This window comes from Chlorocebus sabaeus, chromosome 23, assembly GCF_047675955.1.
Source record: "Chlorocebus sabaeus isolate Y175 chromosome 23, mChlSab1.0.hap1, whole genome shotgun sequence".
NCBI lineage: Eukaryota > Metazoa > Chordata > Mammalia > Primates > Cercopithecidae > Chlorocebus > Chlorocebus sabaeus.
In genome coordinates, this window is record NC_132926.1 from 17,953,187 (window position 1) to 17,976,591 (window position 23,405).

At 35.4% G+C, this 23,405-nt stretch overlaps 1 long non-coding RNA gene across 1 annotated transcript; it reads left to right on the plus strand.

Annotated features, from left to right (window-relative positions):
- Positions 1-3,201: 3,201 nt before the first annotated feature.
- On the plus strand, positions 3,202-22,261 carry LOC140709908 (uncharacterized). Its single transcript, XR_012090689.1, has 4 exons — positions 3,202-3,257; positions 5,828-5,891; positions 21,276-21,457; positions 22,047-22,261. It is a non-coding gene; the product is annotated as an uncharacterized lncRNA (long non-coding RNA).
- The last annotated feature ends 1,144 nt before the right edge of the window (positions 22,262-23,405 follow it).

A 23,405-nucleotide genomic window follows, 5' to 3' on the forward strand; every position in this document is an offset into this window, starting at 1 on the left:
GATGGAATTATGTCAATCTTTCCAGATTCCTGTCTTAGAAAAATATTGGAAGACTTAACCACTCTGCACTCATATGCAGTGACCAAAAATAAGCAGAATTGAATATCCATTACCCTTTTAGACGGCACAGGAACAGTCCAATTTCCCTCACACTTCACTCATCACTCCTGACTCATTCACTCATTTGGTACTAACTGATACGTATTAACATGAGTTTGCATACCCTCATGTAATGGAAGACTGACACAACCCCAGTCATTTCAATTTGCTGACAGCAGGCCATTGTTGATGCTTGCATTTGAGTAAGAACATAAACTTTGAGGTGTGTGTATGCGTTTATACTTTGTCATTGTTGTTGCTTTTTGTAAGTGCCATCTTGGAGATATTTCTGTTTTTCCTTTTGACTGCCTCCTCCTTCAGTTGTACCCAGAGGGTGGGAACAGAAGCAGCAGCAGGGATGTTGCTAGGCAAAAAGGTTCTGATGACAAGGATGGGGATTGCAAATTACGATTAGTGCAAACCCAGGATGTGTCATCAGCTTAGGATTCTATTATTTACCTAATTTGAGCCTAATGATATGAAACATTGTTGTAATGTTGAAGTTTCCTTATCCTTTTCAAGGTGCTTCAATTCCCTGAGGAAAGAGGCAAGCAGATGGAACCTTTCACACTGCAGACATAGAAGAACGAGATAGAAATATGCTCTCTGTCCTTGATGTGAAGATGCTGTCACTTTTAATTCTCCAGCTTGTTTACTTTTCTACTACATAAGAACTGGGGCTTGTTTTAGCAGCATTGATTAAGTTGTCATTGATTTGCAAGATAGGAAATAGAACTTTCAAATTTCCCACATGAATTTTAAGTAAGTCAGATATTAACAACAAGATAAAACATTTACCATGGCAATGACAGAATAGTCAAGTATCATTCAAAACCTTTCAAGGCTCACAAAGAGCATATGGATTCTAGATGTCAATACATACATGACTAGGTATTAATTTTATTATTTAATCTAAATAAATGCTTCAATAAGCATCTAGCACAAAAAATAGAGAGTTCACTTATTTTTCTACATGTTTGTGTTCACTCGAAATTTGCATAAAGGTATATTTTCTACCAGTCAATAGAAATCAGTCTTATTAACAGTTAAGATTTATTGAGCTCAGTATTCTGCTAAACTTTTAGAGCACTATGTGAATTAATCCTCACAAAAACCTCAGAGCAGAGTTTGCCCAACTTGGAACTATTGACATTTTGAGCTGGATAATTATTTCAGGGTAGGGACTGTCCTGGGTACTGTAAGATATTGAGCACAATCTCTGGCCTCTACTCATTAGAAACCAGTACCATCTCTCATCCCAAATGGTGAAAATAAGACAGAGTGCAGTGGCTCACACCTGTAATCCCAGCACTTTGGGAGGCTGAGGCAGGAGGATCACTTGAGCCTAGGAGTTGGAGACCAGCCTGGGCAAAATGACAAAAGCCCATCTCCACAAGAAATACAAGAATTAGCTGGGCGTGGTGGTGCACACCTGTCATCCCAGTTACTTGGGAGGCTGAGGTGGGAGGATCTCTTGAGCCCGGGAGGCAGAGGCTGCAGTGAGCTGAGATTGCACACTTGCATTGCAGCCTGGGCAATAGGGCAAGACTCTATCTCAAAAAAAAATTGAAAATATCTTCAGACATTGCAAATGTGCCATGGGGGCAAAACTGCACTCTGGCTGACAACCATTGCTTTAGGACAAATATTATTATTTCTCCTCCATTACAGAACTTACCTGGAGACACACAGTCGGCAAGATGAGCATCTGGAGCAGAGAGGTAAGCTTGTTTGGATAAAGCCCAGGAACTTTGTATTAATTGATAATGTCTCCAGTTGATTTCAAAGATACACGAGCAGAATTGTGTCTAGTTACATGTGAGGGTTTTCTTAGTATTTACTTTAATGTATATGTGAATTGAGCATTTACTATTTGGAAAATACTACACCAGAGCAAAAAGTGATGACAAACTGAAGAACTTAAACCTTGTCATTGGTAAATAGCTAATTTACAATTGAGGTTATGAATTTCATGTACTGTATTCAAACGCCTTTAAAGAATGAAATATACATTCAAGTTTCTTAAACATTACCTTTTAAACATTTCTGTTCATTTAAGTTTTGGCATCATTGAGCAAATATGCAAATATAAAATTATTACCTGTGGTAGAATTATCTTATGAGAGACAGTGTATCTCTATACTACAATAATTGGCAAATCTAGCCCACTACCTGTTTTAGTAAATAATGTTTTATTGGGACATAGTTATGCTCATTTGTGTATGTGTTGTCTGTGGCTACTTCTATGCTATGATGACAGAGATTAGTAGTTGTGGCAGAAATCATATAGTTCACAAAGCCCGAGACTTTTACTATTTGGCCTTACAGAGAAAGTTTGCTAACCCTGACATAGTATTTCAAGGTAGTCAGATTTTTGTAGCTGTGTAATCAAAGGTATTCTACTTGTCTGTGTTTATGCTTTGTATATTTTTAAATGTATATTAATCTGGAATACATCTGTGAAGCACAAGAAATAACATTTCTTTTCTCCTATTAAATTGCCTTAATAAAGAATAATTGATTAAAATGATCTGAAGACTCATTCTGTGCTAGTCAATTTGCCAGGAGTTCTACATGCATTACATTACTTAATTGTTACAACAACACTGTGAGGTAGTCAGTCAATTTTCACTTTTTCTGAGGTCACTGAGACTTATGAAGGCTATGGAACTTCCTCAAGGTCATGCAGAATCAGAACACAGACATGTTTGATTGCAAAGCTCAAGTCTATTTAACAACTGTATTACACTCTGCACAGAACAAAATGTCAATACAAATTTTTACTTGGTTTTACCTATGTTTTAAAGATCTAAGCAGATAATTTTTGCAAAGTTTATCCACATTTTCCGAATCTTCTTATAAAGGAAAAATACCTTATGCCTGCATAAATGAAAGGAGACCAAGATTATTGACTTATTCATTTAGCAAATACATGGCGAGCCCCTATCCTCCACTAGGCATTGTGCTAAATATTAAGGATATAGTTGATAAGATACATAATCCTTTACCTCATCAGGCTCTGCTCCTCGTGGGGAGACAAAAGAAAAGCAGAAAAAGATGACAACACAATGGGCTGAAATGACCATAATACAGGTATGTGCCAGGTACTGAGAGAGGATGAAGGTTTCACGAATGTATTTGAAACCAAGACTTGATAGGTGAATAACGATCAGCACCGATGGAGATTTGGACTCTGGCCATGAAGTGTTTGGAACTGCCTTGGGATACAGAAGTGTTTTTGTACAATTCCTGACTCTGCAAGCTTGTGTTTTAGTTAGGGGATGCAAGCTAGAATGTGTAAAATTTCCATTAATAATACAAGACATCTTATGAGTAACTGCTAAATTGGGTGGAACAGCATAAAAGTACAATAGCAATTGAGAGTTGAAGCGAATGAACAGAGTGTGGGGGGGAGTCATCGGGAAGGAGGGTTGGAAGTTGAATGTTTAAAATAATCAGAACCTGGCTAAATAGGGAAGAGGGGGTGTTGAGGGGACTGAATATTTTTGGTGACGAACTGAAGCAGGGATAGTGTCCACAAGCTCTTGACTCCTAAAGAGACTGGCCTCGATAAAATCAGTGTTAAAAATAGAGGGAGAGAAAGGTCTATTGGTAGCTTTGGGCAAAAATGTAGATAGTTTTGAGAAGAGTGGAAGAAATAAGAAAACATTTATCTGGGCTGGGCGCGTGGCTCACACCTGTAATCTCAGCACTTTGGGGTCCGAGGTAGTTGGATCACTTGAGGTCAGGAGTTAGAGACGAACCTGGCCAACATGGCAAAACCCCCTCTCTACTAAAAATACAAAAATTAGCTGGGTATAGTGGCATGCACCTGTAGTCCCAGCTACTCAGGAAGCTGAGGCAGAAGAATTGCTTGAACCCAGGAGGTGGAGGTTGCGGTGAGCCGAGATCATGTCACTGCACTCCAGCCTGGGTGACAGAGCAAGACTCCATCATCTCAAAAAATAATAATAATAATAATTATATATATATATATATACACACACACACACACACCTACACACAAACACACACACACATATATAATACTGATAATAGGTGGTTTGTGAAGAGCATAACATAATCTTAGGTAAATAAGTGAAAAAAGACCAAATGCATTAAATAAATCATTGCTGTAGACAATTTTTAAAAATTCTATTAATGTAATTTGATCCCAAAATAATTGATATTCATGCCACACCGAAGAGGCTGCACAGTACTTTAAAAATGAATTGATATCTTCAAGTAAATAATTCCAGTTTATCATTTAATAAGGGTACCTACCTTAGTGTGTATCTGACACTGTGAATAAAAGCATCTATGACTCATCATCACCTCCCTAGCTTTCAGTCTAATAGAGGAGGCAAGGAGTAAATCAAATTATCACACAATGACCCCCACATTTAACAACTAGATAAGAATTCCAAATCAGAAGCAATCACCAGGAGAGTTCATCATAAATGATGCTGGCTTAGGAGTAGAGGACATTAAGGAAGGTTTTATTCTGATTAAATGGGATTTAAAGGGAGCTGAAAAAATAATAAATGTTGCTGAGGCAAAAGGCAGGTACGTGTTGTGGACTGAGTAAGGAAGAAGCATGCAGGCTGAAGAAGTAGCATGTACAAATCCCTGGGCAGGAGAGAGAACAGAATATTCTAGCTTGTGAATTTATTTGAAATGTGAAAGATACATTTGGAGTAGTCATTAATGGTCTCAAATTCCTACTGTTGAAGTAAAATTGCAGTTTCACAGACAAGGACACATGGTTTTCTTTATTATTCAGATGTAAAATCTGTACATCTGGCACAAGCAATGTAAGTAGGTAAGGTATAAATAATTTGAAAATGCTAGACCATTTTAAAAATTGTTATGTTTCTCTGCCTGAAAATAGCACTCCTTTTTTCTTTCTACCCGGAGACAAAAGAAAGATCAGTTATACATCTAAGTCTTGGGTTGAAATAGATTGGGTCTTAAAATTAAACACACATAGTTAGGATTATTTGATCTAGATCTATGTTGATTAATGTAGCTCTTAAGTAAAATTCATCTCCTTTTCCTTCCTCTGTTCCATTTATTTGCTTTTTTGGTAAAGTTGCTTATTTTTGAATATGATTTAAATACTGCTTTTAGCAATCATGAAAATAAATGTTAAAATTGTTTTTGATTAAAGACTTACATTTTGTTCTGCTTCTCATAAACTTATGAGATCAAAATTTTTAATCTTCTATCTTGAACCTAGATAGCTGTTTTAAGCAATACGGAAAGGAAATATTTACGAATACAAACTTTGAGAAAGGCACAGTGCCAGGCACCACTGTGGGGAATATCACCCCATTTTCATCAAGTTGCTCATAGTCTAGATGGGAAGCCTAAACTTAAATTATATGTGTAATTATATATCCCATAGAGATGAACAATATGTATGAAATAAAAATGAATTGAGAAAAACTTATTTGGAGAAGAGGATGGTCTGTAGTGTTCTGTATGAGAGCTTCATGGATAAGAAAGCACTAGAGTTGGATCTTGAAATAGATTAGATTAGATTGGGATACAAGAAACCTATTAAATTAGTAGATGGGGTGTTTATCCATGTCTATTAAATGTCAGAGTTCATATCTCCATCTAGTATGCTATATTTTCTACCTAATGGCATTTTTTAATATCATGATCAGTTTTGATAGAATTCTTCTTTTATAAACACAATGTGTTTTTATTGTCTGTTTTTCAGGAATTTTACTTTAACAGAAGATAGTAGTGAGGGCTTGAACACTAAGGAATTAATGAGAGATCAGGTAACCATCAGTTAATACACATTCAATGCTCTTTTAGCTTGGTTATTTTCATTCTTTCAAGTCTCATTTTCATGAGATAATTTCTTCCAAGGGGCATTAAGATTTGACTTTTGTAATCAAGTCATGATGTGGCTTGTTTGCTTATATGAGAGGATTTTAGTGCAAAGTGAATTAAATTCATAGAAGAGCGCTCTGTTGCTTGAACTTATGAAAAGTTTAGCTTTTAATTTGAACAAGTGTCTTTTACAAGAGACAATGGTGGTTTTAGAGTATGCTGATTCTTTACACATTTGAGTAAAAGTGAGTAGATTGTAGTTTTTCCAAACTCGTGGCCATTTTGAGAAGACAGCAATGTATATGTAGTCTAGTTTCATAGAGAATTCTCATAAGAAATAGTGAAAGATAAATTGGTATCGAAAATGCAATTAAGGCCTAATTATATGCATACTTAATGGATAGGTGAAGGCATTAAGGAAAGAGAGAGGGAGAAACAGAGAGCGATCATGTGCATTTCAAGTGTAAACTGGTTATTGCTTGAGGGATTTGTGAAAGGATATTTGGAAATCAATGTTTTATCACATGAATATGAGAAAGGACGCCAACAGAAATATAATACTTCACAAAATTATTTTTGCACATGGTGATAATCATCAGTAAAATAAGATTTACTTTTCATCCAAGAAAACATTAGAATAGTGTATCCTACAAAGATGCTATTTTCTTCATTACATAACAAATTCTGTGAATTTTCTCAAAGTATCTCTCTCAAAAAAATGTGAGGTTTTAAGATTAGATAAGCAATATAAAACAAGGAAGAAAAGAAAAAAATGAGAACTAATTACATAAAAATTAAATCATCAGTTTTCACACTCTAATATTGTTGGGCTTCAAATGGAATGCCATGAATGATTTAGCACATGAACAAAAATGCTATTGTGATCATTTCTCAAAATTCACAAAAAGAAAATTATAATAATCAAAATTTAATCTATGGTTAATACTAGAATATTATTAGTACTTAGATTTTGAATATGATTCTCAACATGTTGAATGTTTTAAGAAAGTACTTTATCCCAAATGATGACAAAACTATTCATGACAGAATAATCTGAGATTATTGGAAGTTTCCTCATTTGTTCTCATGTGTTAATTGTTATTCAATTAACTTGTTAACCTGAGACTGAACATTAACTTCATATCTACTTTATAATAATGTTTAAAAATATATAATAACAGAAATTGAACACATGTTTACTAGACACTAGCAACTATTTTAAACCTAGGCATTACTTTAATTCTTACACTATTCTTACAACATACAACATGTCTATTATAGTTAGTATAGTCAATAATTTCATAAATAAGAAACATACAACATGTCTATTATAGTTAGTATAGTCAATAATTTCATAAATAAGAAACATAAAGCTTAAGAATTGAACACCTTTGAGGCAATTAAGATGGTAAGTCATTGAGCTAGAGTTTGAACCCAGATCCCAGTGATTACAAATAAAAAAATTTAACGATCAGGTTATACGGCCATCCATAGAAAGGACCACAAATACCCTACTCAGTAACTACAGAGGTTCCAGTAACTGGGTTACAGAACTTCAGAGAACCACTTACTAACTGAGCTAGTCATTTATTCTCTCTAAACTTCCTGCTAATTATCTGTAATGCAGCATTCATGTTAGTACTTACAGCCTCTTAGGTTTGAAGTAGTAATTTAATAATGTAATGCACAGAGGTAGTTTAATAGTTTAATTTCAATTATGCATGACCCTAAGAAAGTGAGCATTAAAATAGTTTTTATTATTATTCTTAGATTCATATACCTATGTATATAAAACTGGGTACCTTAGATTTGTGTGGCATAGCAGAGCTTTCAAAATGTTTTCACGCATAAAATATTCATACATATGTTATTTAACATTTTATGTCATGTTTAATTAAGATAGGCTTAACATCCACGATTGTAAGGCTTAAGAATGACATATAATATTCCGGCGCTGCAACTCAACTAGCTTTTGGGGGAAAAAACACAGAATACACTTTTTTTTTAGGTTTGAGATTCAGTTCTGAAGAGTTTGCTGCTTTACATTCTGAACTTACTCACTTGAAATATGGCTTTCTTTCTACGATTCTGTGGAATTGGCAACCTCTGTTTTTATTCTAACAATGTAATACATTTCTAAATTAATATTATACACATTTTTCCCCCAGCAAAAACTGCTCCCAATCAGAATAAATACACATCTCCCATACTTTGCCTACACTTTTACTTATCTCATTTGAGGAACGTGTCTATTTTAAGAAAAACAAGAAATATAACCTGATTGTGTTTCTTGGGGTCAGAATCCTGTTCTTTGAGTATCCTCTGATCACAGTAAGCTTTTGATGAATTTTGCTGAAATTGTTGAACATAATTTGAGTAGCTACAAGCTTGAGAACTAACTATATAAAATTATATCCACGCCATCAAGTGACTTGCAATTTTATTGGTTAGAATTCTCTTTTAAACAGCTTTTTTTACCAAGATTTTGATAAATGTAATGAATCTTTTTAGAAAATATAGAGAAAAGCAGATTATTATAACAAATGCCAAGGTACTCATCTTGATTTTCTTAATTGTCTTCATTGTCAAAAAATTATTGCTTCCATGAATCTGTGCATGTCTGTCTAATTCAAGTTCCTATATGTTTCCTAAAATTTATGTATTTCTACTCAATGTATAATATTAAATTGTGGATTTTATTCTTTACCTAAAGAGTGTTATACTGTACCTATTATTTTTTTTTCCATTTCATTTTCGAGATTAGCCATGTAATGGACATAGATCTATTTCACTTTAATTGTCGAATAGTATTACATGATTTTAAAATATTGTATTTTGTTTATTCCCCTGGTAATGGGAACAAAATGGATAATAATAAACAATGTTTAACAGTATATTCTTGTACAGACGTCCTTGCTGACGTAAGTAGGAATCGTTCTAACAAATATACTTTTGAGTGAAATTGCTGGATTTAAGGGTGTATGTGTTTTCAACTACTTTGGTGTCAGACTCCTTTGCTCACTTTCCATATTTATAGTCAGAAAATCCAAACTGCTGTACCTGTGAAAAATGTCTAGGCATGACTCTTTTTATCACTTCTACTTGTCACTGTGGTCTGAACATCCTCTTGATAAGTTACTGCACCAGCAAACTAACTGTCCTCTTTGCATCCACCCTTCCTCCTATAGACCATCTGCCACACAGCAGCCCAGGGGATACTTCTAGAACTTAATTCAGATCCTATTACTTTTCTGCGTCAAGCCCCATAAGGGCCACTAATTCATTCAGAGTAAAAGACAAAGATGTTATAATAATTTACAGCCCACAGCCACAACTCAAGATTGCTTTGTTTACTTGTTTTCCTTTTTTTTCTTCTCTAGACGGTAGACGGAGACTTTCCCTCCAACTTCATCCCCATTTCTGACAATGGGAATCATGATTACTTCTTCTTTTCCTGACGGTGGTATTTTGTGGTCCTTATGTAATGTGGGTTTGGTTTCCTATGGGGTTCCCAGCCCCAGATGGCAGGCACTGACTTTGACTTTCTTCCTTCTGCCCAGCAGAGCAACAAACCTCAAAGCCCGGTTTACTTAGGTTAGCAGATACTCAGGGAGAAAAACAGTTAAATGCTCCTGTGATCTTTATTTTGCTGGGTTTCCACTCTCTTTTATATTACAGCTGGTTATTCCCACCAATCCTGTCAACCTTGGCCTCTTAAGGAGTTTTAATTTTTTTAAATCACCCTTGGTCACTAAACTTACTATTTAAAGACAAAAACAAACAAATAAAAACGATCATGAACATATTCTTTATCAATAAATGAATATAATAGTCCCAATAATTTTAAACGCCATAAACCATTTGCTTCTCCAGAAAATCAAGGGCTCTAGTCTCCGAGAGGGAGAGTGAATCTACTCTAGTTGAACACAATCAAATACTGAATTATTATTATTTTAACTGTCATGTTAGTAGCTCCTAGACCTTCAGAAGCTTGTCAGAAATGAAAATGTTATGTGGTTATTACATTATTTAGTGTCTTGCATGAATAAACGTTTTCAGTTTCCCCTATTTGGACTATCCAAATAGTCTAGAACAATCGTAGCATCTGCTTGAATTTTTGATAGCCTTAGAAAGACAGGACAGAGCACCAAAATGACATGTATGATGGCAACATAAATTAATAAAGACACAAATAAGTATCTACTTTAGATAGCTTTCCTTTTACATTTTTATTTAATTGGAAAGATATGAAAACAAAAATTTAAAAATCTTCCATAAATTTCTCACTAAAAAAAAAGTACACACAACAAGAAAAGTGGTGTTATTTCTTTTCTGATCTTCCAATTCTAATACCAAGAGAAAACAGTTGCTAATAACATGATACATGTTTCTGGATTTCTTTATGCATGTTTACATATACTTTTTATAAAACTTAGATCATATTACATAAACTATCCTGCACACTGCTTTTTTTTCACCTTAAGGGGTTATTATAGTAAATGCATACATTTAGTTAACTTTTCAAATTATGAATAGCACAGCAATACTAGAATAAGTATTAGACGTATGTGGAATTAGAATAAGATATATGTCAGCACAAAAATAATACCCACAGATGGAATTACAACTTAAAAACTGCTTTATAAATTATTTTCAGTTAATATGATTTTTGTTTTATTCTCAGAAATGTTTACTATGGAAAATGCAGATGTCATCTTTTTTTCAATTAATAATATAAGGACTATATTTATATACTCATGTTTGCTTATAATATCATTTGGATAATTTAGTATTATGAATATACCTCCACTTACTTTAGTCCCTATAGTCAATTTTTTTCATTTCCTATCATAATTTAGTAATACACATTTACATAAAAGATTTCCACATATCTTAACATATAAAACTACAGTATGTGAAAATGATCACTGTAAAGTTTTTCTACAATGTATTAATTGGTCATAGCAAAATCATTCCTACTTCTTTGCCTCATAAAATGATTAGAAGTGACAGTTTAGACCTGCAGCATCCAATATGGTGGCCAGGAGCCACTTGTGGTATTTGGGAATGTGAAATGCTGCACGTTCGAAATGAATAGTGTTATAAGAGTAAAATACACATTGAATTTCAATGACTCAGTATGAAGGAAAGGAATATAAAATATCTCATTAATCATGTCATATTGATTTTATTTGAAATGAAAATATTTTTGAACACTAGGCAAATAAAATATATTTAAAAAAATTATCTTCATCTTTAATTTAATTGGATTTATTTTTGAAATGTTGCTACTAGAAAATTGACGACTGCATTTGTGGCCCCGTTATATTACTTTTGGACAGTGCTAGTACAATTTTTAAAATTAATATACCTCTTGCCTTTGAGACATAAAAATGCAAAGTCAACAAAGAAGGGTGTAACTCATTGAAGCAATTTACTGACCTAGATGTGGCCAAGAACTTTTCTATATTCTTTCATTTTGTTCCCTATGTGATCCTTAAGAACCAGCTAGTTGAACAGATATACAGGGGCTATGCAACTGAAAATTTCTGCACTTCACTTGTATGCAAAAAGGATGAATGACAAGTGAGAAAACTTAAGTATTTAAGTATTCACTGAAAACCAAAACTGCTTCTGGGTAATGCATAGATTGATTGAATCCAGTTTTCTGGATTCAAAGATTATCTTAGACTGTTTGGGGTGCTATAACAAAATTCCTTAGACTGGGTAATTCCCAAAAAAATAGATATTTATTATTCACATTTCTGGAGGCTGGGAAGTCCAAGATCAAGTCACCATCAGATTTAGTGTTTGGTGAGAGTCAGTTGCTCTAAACAGCACCTCACATGGCAGAAGGGCAAAAGGTCTCCCTCAAACCTCTTTTATTAGGGCAGAAATCATATTCAGGAGGGAAGAGCCCTCCTGACCTAATCACCTCCTAAACGCTTTGTTTATTAATACTGTCACTTGAGGATTAAGTGTTAATCCATAAATTTTAGGGGACAAGCATTAAAATCACAGCATTCTGTCCCTGGCCCCCCAAAGTTAACGTCCTTCTCATTTGCAAAATACATTTACTTCATTCAAATACTCCAAAAGTCTTATCTTATTCCAGCATCAACTTTAAAGTCTAAGTCCAAAGGTACATCTAAATATCATCTAAATAAGATATGAGTGAAACTTAAGGTTATAATTCATTCTGAAGCAAATTTCCTCCCAGCTGTGAGCTTGGGAAATCAAACAAGTGATGTGTTTCCAAAATACAATGGTGAAACAGACATAGACATTCCCGTTTCAAAAGTGAGAAATAGTAAGAAAGCAAGAGGTACCTGGTCCTAAGAAAGTCCAAAATCCAACAGGGCAAACAACAGGCCCAGGAGAACTGTAGAGGGAAGGATATTCCCAAGACAAGAGACCAGTAGAGCTACCAGTGTGCAACTCTTGCCTAGGAGAGATGCAGGAGTGTGACTTCCATGTATCAGAGCTGCTGCATGAGCTATGCCCAGCAAAACCATGGGACCATGGCTTCCTGGAGCCTTGAGGACCCATTTACCACCCCAGTTTGTTTGGAAGGTTAAGACATTAAGCCAGAGATTATTTTTAAGTTTCAAGTCTCTCTGGAGTATTCTTTGAAACTGAAGTGGAGATAACTATGTGCCTAGAGCTTGTGTACTCTGCATGCCAGCAGAAATAGCACCTTTCAAACACTATCAAGGTACTACCTGTGCCCTCTGGAGGAGCAGCTGGAAGTGCACTTCTACCTGCTGGAGTCACAGGTGGGGTAGATCCTTCAAATCACTCTGCCTCTGAAGACCCTGGAATTCTGGGCCTATGATGGGAAAGGCAGTCCTACCTCTGAAGTGTCTTCAAGGTCATTCTGTGTGTGTGTGTGTGTGTGAGTGTTTATTTTTGTTTTTTGTTTTTTATTTTTTGAGACAGAGTCTCGCTCTGTAGCCCAGGCTGGAATGCAGTAACAGAATTCACAATCTTGGCTCTCTGCAACCTCCGCCTCCCAGGTTCAAGTGATTCTCATGCTTCAGCCTCATGAGTAACTGGGACCACAGGCTCGTGCCACCACACCTAGCTAATTTTTTGTATTTTTAGTAGAGACAGGGTCTACCATGTTGGCCAGGCTGATCTTGAACTCCTGGCCTCAAGCGATCTGCCTGCCTCAGCCTCCTAAAGTGCTGGAATTAAAGATGTTAGCCACCGTGCCTGGCCCAGGGTCATTCTTTTTTTTGTCTTGAGAGGCAGCACCTAGATTCTTTCTATTCATACAAATCTCCTTATTCAAGAGTTGCTTGCAAGGTTTGCTTGGCCACATCGTTGGTGTTCTCTCTGAAACTGTCTTTTTCATACTTTAAACATGGTCAGGCTAACAATTTTTCAAATCTTAAATACTGCTTCCTTTTGATTATAAATTCCATTTTTAATTTGTTCTCTCTTCTTCCATTTTACTGTAAATAGTCAAGAGAGACCACGTCATACCCTCAACCTCTCAACACCTTGCTTAGATATTTATTCTGCTAAATATCCAATTTCATCACTTGTAAGTTTCTCCTTCTACAAAGCGCTAGAACACTAACACAATTCATCCAAGTTCTTTGCCACTTTATAAAGAGGATGGCCTCTCCTTCAGTTTCCAATAACATGTAGCTTAGTTGCAGCTGAAACTTCACCAGAATGGTCTTCATTATCCATATTCCTATCAACATGATCACACGACCACTCAGGCAATCTCTTAAGAAGACTGAGACTTTCTCTATAGCTCTCTTCTGAGCCCTCCCCCAAATCGCCCTTAATGCTCCATTCATGATGATGTAGGCTTTTTCTAGTATGTACCTCCAACCTCTACCAATTAACCAGTTCCAAGGCCACTCCACATTTTAAGGTATTTCTTAGAGCAAATACAGTACCCCCATTTCTTTGCATCAATTTCTGTCTTAGTCCGTTTTGACTGTTGTAGCAAAATACCTTCAACTTGATAATTTAAAAACAATAGAAACTTACTGTTCACAGTTCTGAAGACTGGAAAGTCCAAATCAAAGCACCAGCAGATTCAGACTCTGGTAAGGGTCTGCTTCTCCTAGATGGTGCCTTATAGCTGTGTTTGCACATGACGGAAGGGCAAAAGGTCTCCCTCAAGCCTCTTTTATAAGGACACTACCCCCTTTATGAGGGCAGAGCCTTCATGACCTAATCACCTCCTAAAGGCCCTACCTCTTAATACTGCCACATCCGAGATTAGGCTTCAATTTATAAATTAGGGAAGAAGCAGCACTCTGAACACAGCAAAAATGTTCATAAAAGTGTCACCGGAGTTCCTTATGAATCAAAGAAAGATTTCAAACAAGTTTTGGTTTTCATTATAATATAGCTTACTGTTTCCTCAATATTGAAAATTAACTATCCAAAGAGTTGATATATAAAATATCTTCAGAAATCAGAATATTCAGTTAGTTCACTTTGTTTCCAAACAAATTGAATAACAGGTGTGTCCAATTATTTAGAATATTTTTAAATTTAGCTTTGGACAGAAGAAGGGTGGTTTAAGGAACACTAACAGACCTGATAAAACAGGTGTTTGAATTCATAGCTCTCCTTGGTTAGATGAGCTTTTACAAACTGCTTACATTTCTCGATCTCTGCTCTTCAGATAAAAAAGTCAAGTTTGCATTAGAACAGCAAAAATGCTGTGGTTATACTTTAAAGTGTTCTGTAGTACAAAATCTTAAAGAAATGCAACTAAGAATATAAACTGTAGAGATGGAAGAAGGCTTAGGTAACAGTGGAGTATCCTCATCCAGAGGTCCTCCCAGGGAATTTCCAGGGATTACAAAGCATTCCATTTTTAAAGTTTTCTGTACTGAGCTTATCTGAGTGGCAGTATGAGCTCTCAGTATCAAATAAAAATTGAGCCCTGAATGAAGCATTTGCCATTTGTCATTCCTAGCAGTGCTATGTCTTCTAATGCAGTTTATCATTTTAAAATATGACATTCCTGATTAAGTTTTATCATTTTAAATATCAAGAAAAATATTCACCCGTCATCTGCTCACCTCACCCCCTCTTTCTCATTGCTTATTCCAGGTTTCCATGATTGTCCCATAGATACCTAGTGAAGGAGGTAAATTTTAGGTAACAATGCTTGCTGCATAATCCTTTATATTCAAACTAAGCTGATTGTACCAGAAACAAATGTAACTCAGAGGCCACAACAAAACAAACAGATCGACCAGTGCCATTACATTCTGATGTCACACTAAAATATGAATATAGTCTATCAACTTTCTTCTCTTGAGAATATGAACTCAAAATTAATAACAACATGAACATATTTTAAGTGGGCAATGTACCTGGAAAACTATGATGTAGAGATGAGCCCTGAGGTGGGGTAGAGAATGTAGAAGGGTTTTTTAAAAAGTGAATAGATAAGATAAAAATAGAAGGGAAGATCTCATGAGAGAAACATTAAACTAAGCTGTGATCAATTTTATTTGGAGTAACATTTCTTCCATTATATTGAAAACAAAAATTACCATAAATAAAGTATGCATCACCAATTATGTTGCTCATTAATAATCACACAATTGTAAGATGTGCATATACTTTGGTTTTGGCCCTACTTTTTACTGTATATGAATCTGCATTTCTTGTGAAATGGGGACAATAATACAGTTGCTATGGGACTCCATTGGAAATAAAATGAAATAATGTAGGCAAAGAATCTTTTGACTACATTATTTCTAAAATTCTAAATAGAGTTCTAAAAAGACTTTTAGAATATATTAATACTCAGTTCTTAACCAACAATCTTATTAAATACCTTGCCTTTCATTGGAAAACATTTTGGCATTACTCAAATTTGAAAAGGAAGATAAATTCTGAGCCTACAGAATGTGTGTCACAATCTACAGAGATAGACCATGATATTTTAAAGATAGTAAATGTTTAAGGAAATCAGGTCTTAGCTGAAAAAAATTTTACGTCTCTTCTGACATGACAGTTGAAATTCTCTAATTCTCCTAAAGAATTTCAGCTACAACAAAACAGGTGGCAGTATACTGAGCAGAATAATAATACTGTTCTATGTCACAACTCTCAGTAATGGACTTTCGATTATGTTTAATAAGTAATTTCTTACCAAAAAATCATGTTATAGTAATAGAATATGATAACCAGAAATGTGGCTTATACTACATAAAAAACTATTTCTCAGATTCAAGCAGTTCCATTGTTCAAAATAAATACACTAATACATGATATAAATCAAGCTTTTTTGATGCTCAAAAATAGTTTTGACTGAAGGAGTGATAATATTCAGCCCTCATTGCTGATGTAATTGTAAACCTCCTTGAAACATTCATATGAAGATGATCACAGGAAAATAAGGCATAGTACAAAACTTGAGCTTGGGCAAGAAACATCACAATGTGAGACAGGTAGGGACTTAAAAGTGATGCCACGGTGAATACTCTGGGGAATGAAACACTTCAAATGTTCAAAAATTCAGAAAAGAAATTATGCCTCACCTATGTGAAGCCCTATGTGTCCTTTTTTACATAGTATAAGAGAATTCTAAGGGGATTGGGAATTGGTGCAGAAGGAAAGGAGGAAGGAAATTATTGCATTTTTACCTTCTCCCACTTTATCACTGGGCTAGGGGATGACTCATGTACATCTTCTTGAAATATCCATTGTCATCAATAAAATGAATTTGAAGTTTTAAATAAAGCAACATTGAAATTAGAATCACACTTATTTCCTGTCATTATTTCTAAAATGCTGAATAATCCAGATGAATGGGAGGAAAAAAGGTCAATGAGTTCATCCTTAAATATATTCAGAGAGAAGCTTTCAGGAAACCAGGCTCAATAAAAAAAGAAAAAAGTAAAGAAACATGAGACTAACATAATACGTACGGGATAACTAAAAACCCATCCAGTTCTCAAAAGGTTCACATATGAGGGGTACTGTTCACCTGCCTGATAGTACATTTCCTTTTTGCTTACTCTACGAGCATGAAATTAACCAAGCAAGACAAATGTGCCTTTTTTATATTGTGTGCTTAATAAGCAGTGATCCATCCTACTCACTTAAAAAATCTAGTTGAGCAGATTGGATCCCAGTCTTCCAAATGTTTACAAATGGTGATAACACTGGTAAGATTAAGCTCCCCTGGATACATCACATATTTTTGTATATAATACATGTTTCTGGATTTCTTTATGCATGTTTACATGTACTTTTTATAAAACTTATGTCATGTTGCATAAACTATATGGCATACTGCTTTTTTTTTTTTTTCCAACTTACAGGGCTATTATAGTAAATGCATATATTTAAGTAATTTTTCAAATTATGAATTGTACAGTCATATTAGAATAAGAATTAGATGTAGGTGGAATTAGAAGACAACATACATCAGCACAAAGAAAAATACCCAAAGATAGAATTACAATTTAAAAACTGCTTTATAAATTATTTTCAGATATTATTATTTTTGTTTTCTTCTCAGAAATATTTACTGTGGAAAATGCAGACGGTGCAGGTTGGTGCAAGAGTAATTGCGGTTTTTGCATTGCTGAAATTTGCTGTTTGATATTGGAACACATTCTTAAATAAATGTGGTTATGTTTACATCATTTTAATGTGCATTTCTCACTTTATGTTTTTTTGCGAATGATTTATTACTTGTTTATTTCATATTTATTTTAGCCTATGGAAATGATGTTAGACAAAAAGCAAATCTAAGTGATTTTCCCTTTTTTTTTTTTTTTTTTTGGAGACAGAGTCTTGCTATGTCGCCAGGCTCGAGTGCAGTGGCGTGATCTTGGCTCACTGCAACTTCCAACTCTCTGGTTCAAGCAATTCTCCTGCTTCAGCCTCCTGAGTAGCTGGGACTACAGGTGCCTGCCACCACGCCCAGCTAATTTTGTATTTTCAGTAGAGACAGGTTTCACCATGTTGGCCAAGATGGTTTCAACCTCCTGACCTCAGGTTCCACCCTCCTCAGCCTCCCAAAGTGCTGGGATTACAGGCGTAAGCCACCGCGCCCAGCCACGATTTTCTTATTCAAGTTCAAAATGGTCATAAAGCAGCGGTCATAATTCACAACATCAACAACACATTTAGCCCAGGAACTGCTAAGGAACGTAAACTGTAGTGGTGGGTCAAGAAGTTTTGAAACGGAGGAGAGCTTTGAAAATGAGGAGTGTAGTGGCAGGTCATTGGAAGTTGACAACAACCAGATGACAGCAATCGTTGAAGGGGATCCTCTTACAGCTACACAAGGAGTTGCTGAAGAATTCAGCGTCGACCATTCTATGGTCATTCAGCATTTGAAGCAAACTGGAAAGGTGAAAAAGCTCCGTAATTGGGTGCCTCATGAGCTGAGAGAAAATCAAAGAAATCATTGTCTTAAAGTGTTGTCTTCTCTTATTCTGTGCAACAACAATTAAGCATTTCTTGATCAGATGTGACATGCGTGGCCGGGCATGGTGGCTCATGCCTGTAATCCCAACACTTTGGGAGGCCAAGGTGACTGGATCACCTGACGTCAAGAGTTCAAGACCAGCCTGACCAATAGGCAAAATCCCGTCTCTACTAACAATACAAAAATTAGCCGGGTGGGGTGGCTTGCCTCTGTAGTCCCTCCCAGCTACTCAGGAGACTGAGACAGGAGAATTGCTTGAACCCAGGAGGTGGAGGTTGCAGGGAGCCGAGATCAGGCCACTGCACTCCAGCCTGGGTGACAGAACGAGACACTGTCTCAAAAGAAAAAAAGAAAAGAAAAGCTAAAGAAAAAAAAAAAATTGTGACTTGATGAAAAGTGGATTTTATACGACAACCGCAATGATCGGCTCAGTGGTTAGACCAAGAAGAGTCTCCAAAGCACGTCTCAAAGCCAAACTTGCACCAAGAAAAGGTCATAGTCACTGTTTGTTGGTCTGCTGCCAGTCTGATCCACTACAGTTTCTGAATCCCGGTGAAACCACTATATCTGAAAAGGATGCACAACAGATTGATGAAATGCACTGAAAACTGCAATGCCTGCAGCCAGCATTGGTCAACAGGGCTCATCTCTTCTCTATGGCAATGCCTGACCACACGTTCAGTGCACAACCAATGCTTCAAAAGTTGAACGAATTGGGTTACACAGTTTTGCCTCATCTGCCATATTCACATGACCTCTCGCCAACTGACTACCACTTCTTCAGGTATCTCGACAACTGTGAAAAATGCTTCCACAACCAGCAGGATTCAGAACATGTTTTCCAAGAGTTTGTCAAATCCCGAAGCATTATTTTTACGCTACAAGAATAAACAAACTTATTTCTCACTGGCAAAAATGTGTTGATGGTAATGGTTGCTATTTTGACTAATAAAGATGTGTTTGAGCTTAGTTGTAATGATTTAAAATTCACAGTCCGACCGCAATTACATTTGCACCAACCTAATAAATTGATGTCATGTATGGACAGTCTGTACGGGAAGAATGCTCCTCTGAGGCACCACAAGTCATTTACATTAGAGCTCAGAGACATCTATTAAATACAATTAATGTTTGACTCTATTTCATAAGTTTTTTAAAAAATTACAAAACAAAAATATCACAAAATTAAGTAAGTATGCAAGGCATACCTGAAGTCATGAAATAATCTCAGGAGAAAGAAAGAGTAAAGGCGACAACAGCATAGGTAATTGAAGGCACTTCTTTTTCCTAAACATGCTTGTCTTCCCATCTTTTAATCACAGTTCTGGCATGTAGCCCAAGCTAAAGCATAATCTTTTTAACAGTTCTCGGCAGCTGTCTGAGTGCTCTAGGTGGATGGTGAAGGGGTTAAAATGTGCTATTCCTGCATATTGACTATTTAAGTTAAAGACACTTGAAAAACAGCAGATGTGAAAAGATCACATTGACCTTGTGCTGTTTCTCAAAAGCAGAACAAGAAATTCCCATGTGAAAGGTGCTCTTCCTATATTAGAAAGAGGCAACGTCCTTATCCTCAAGGACAGGAAGTCAAAACTGAGAGAATTCTATGCAGACACTGCTGATATAACTCTGAAGTCTCCATATATAATTTAGTTGCTTCTTCACTTTTACTACTCTTGTCTTACTCACTCTGTATAAGTAATAGATTCTAACTGCTTCTTTAGGTCTTCAGTTTTTTTTTGTTCTTTTTTAAATGAGGGCTCCCATGCCATATAAAACTTACATTTTGCTTTTCTCTTGTTAATGTAATTTTTGTAAATTTAATTCTCAGACCCAATCGGAACGCTAAGAGGATAGAGGTGGAGTTGTTCTGACCTTACAAAAGAGAGACGTGATACTACTGGCTGTTAGGATTCACAGGCCAGTTAAGATTAATACATGTGTGGGTCTCCATATCTTTAAAGTATATTTGTTCCCATTAAAAGAGTAAACATATGGCCATATGGATTATTTAGCACCCTGAATGTTAAAAACAGAAAGACAAAAATTTGTACTTTTAAGGATGGAGAAGTATTACATGGTATTGTTGAAGTAATACTTCTATTCTCCATTAACATGGCAACTTTTTGGGGAAGAGTAACTATTTTTATTTTTTTGGAAAGTCCTTGAAAGAGACAGAGACTGAGGTAAACACTTCAATGTTATGTTTGAGGCTGGCATGAAAACCCTTTTGCACTATGGTCATTTAAAGTAAGACCAAATTAACTAAAGTAAGACTAAATATTAACCAGAGCCATTTTCCAGATTATTTAACTCTGTTACTAAATGTGCTATGAGAAATGAAACTTCTGACTCTTATGCTGCGGTGTTAATGGACTGATTCCTTTTCCTTACAGCATATTGTGGATATTCTGTTCACATGCGTTATGAAGAATAATGATAGCTTTATGCAATATATATTTTTGTAATCTGGGAAATGTACATTACTTTATATCACATTTGATTTCTCATATAAATTACTGTAGCCCTTTGCAAAACTTTGAAAATCCATCTTTGGAGTTCACTATGTTAGTCATGCCTTTTAGTATTCTTTATTTGTATTTTTGACAATAATGAAATTACTTAATGTCATTTCGAGTTCATCCCATTACATATACACATGAACTCAGAGCTGGGGTAATTCACTTATGTAGTTCAACATCTCCTTTGTTACAGATGGTAAACGTGCAGATTTCTCCCTCCAGGAAAGAAACTCTTTCATAAAATAATTGCATATTCTGCTCATTTTTTTCTCTTCACTGATGCTTTTGTATTGTTATTACACCCTGTCAGATTAGTAATTAGCACGCAACCTCCATATGACATAAATGCATTTATCTTGCTTTCTTAAAAGCCCCTTTAGCGCCTCAAAGCATATTATAACTCCAGCTGGCCAAAAAGAGATGAAATAAATAATATAACAGGAACAACTGCAAGAGCAAGTGCAGCATCAGGTTGGTGCATTTCTTTTGATCAAAAGGTCAATTTGCAACTGCTCTTTGAAGAGCGTGCTGGTGACAGTGTGCAACCTTTGCAGTAAGATTTTTTTCATTACTTTTTAATAAATAATTGAATTAATAGCCTCAGTCACAATCTGAGGGAGGAAATTAGCTGAAGAAGGAGAGAACTCTGTGATAAACCTTCTAAAAAGAAGAAAAATAAAAGGGTTAATCCATAGGCCAACCTTAAGAGGGACTGAAGACCCCAAAAAACCTGACCAAAGAGTCTATGCCTAGTAGAGTCAGTTTGAAATTATGTAGATTAGAAATGGAATTACAGGAACAAATTGCTAATTCATACCCATATATGGAGGAAAATTCAGTCGGCTTGGATATCTTTTCAGAAGGAAAATAATTCAATAACAATAACCGCGGTGAAAGTATTCTGTGAAATTTCTATACTGAATAGAATCGGTTATTTAATTTGCAAAGTTCAGTGCAAAATGAAAATGCAAGTTTGCTTATTCAAAGTTATTAAGAATTTCAAATTGTCAAAATAGTGATAGCAGAGCCTTAAACTAGGTTGGGGGAGGGGAATGCAATGAGGATAGGAGTGGATATCGGCAGGGTGGGGGGTTCTAAGTGAGTCTATACAGGTTGCATGTCTATGAATCTTGCTCCTGCAGGTAGCTCCTGGACTGGCCTTAGGCTGCTTTCAAATTAAACCAGCACTGTAAAGAAGAGAGCAAGTACCCTAAAGCTGAATGAAGGGGCATCTTAATTCCAATCCTGGCTCCACTGCTGACTGTAAGTATGACCCTGGATGAGTTACCTCTCTCAGTCTCAGTCTCCTCATCCACAAAGCAGGGATCACAATAAATGAATAGCACCTTTCAAAGAACCCACCATATAGTGAGTGTTCAACAAATACTGTGTTCACCATCTAACATCATAACACATTGAGTATCCATCAAAGCAGAAAGTAGTTTGCACCTGGACATTTCTGCTTCTTTTGTTTGCTATCCTACTGGTATTTTACTTAAATTTAGTGTGGTAATATGAAAGAAAATTACTGCCCTTCTGCTATTTAGTTAGCATTTTTATGATTTTTTTTTAAAAAGTGTTGCAATAAAATTAATAAAATTTGAGTTGAGTCTTTCCCATTTAACTAATATTATGTAAAAATAACTACCTCCCAGGACTACATTATAAAACAACATACAGTAGCTACCCAGGGGCAGCTATCTGAATTGTTGAGAAAATTCTACAAAGAAAGTACCTTCCTCTGGACATCATACCTATTCATATTGCTAGTGTCAGGGATGCTTACCATGGTTATAGCATGATAATAACATGATACTGATTATCAATACAGAGCAAATGAACATACTTCCTCAATTCTAATAAAGCGTCAGTTGGGACACATAGGCCATAAAATGACTAATAGCCTTTAGATGGGGAGAAAAACAATTAGAATGCCATCATATTACATGTACAAATGAATTTAAAAATGCAGTTTGATTTCCAAAATACTAGGCTATTTTACACACATGTTAGTACTGAGGAAGTATGTCAGGACATTCCATTGACCTATGATATAATCATTAAGCTTTGTTCATTTATTGACCTTATGAGAGTTTGTTCTTTCATTTGCTTATATATATGATATATATATATCTCCCATTTATATATATATATATATCTCTCCCATTTATATATTTCCCTATGTATCCTATACATATATGTATTTCTTATATGTGCATCTCTCCATATGTATAATGTAGACTACATCAATAACATTCTTCTGGCTTGTTTTGAAAATAGGAATTATTCCTTCCTTTATTCATTCTACAGATGTTTATTGAGTACCTTCTATGTGCCAGGCACTTTTTTAGTAATTTAGGATAGGACAGTAAATAAACTGGAGAAAAATCCTTGTCCTATGGAGCTTACATTCTATGAGGGAAGATTTCAATAAACAAAATGAATAAGTAAAGTAAGAACTTGGTAATGATAAGCAATGTAGAGAACTTTTCTCTTTTAAA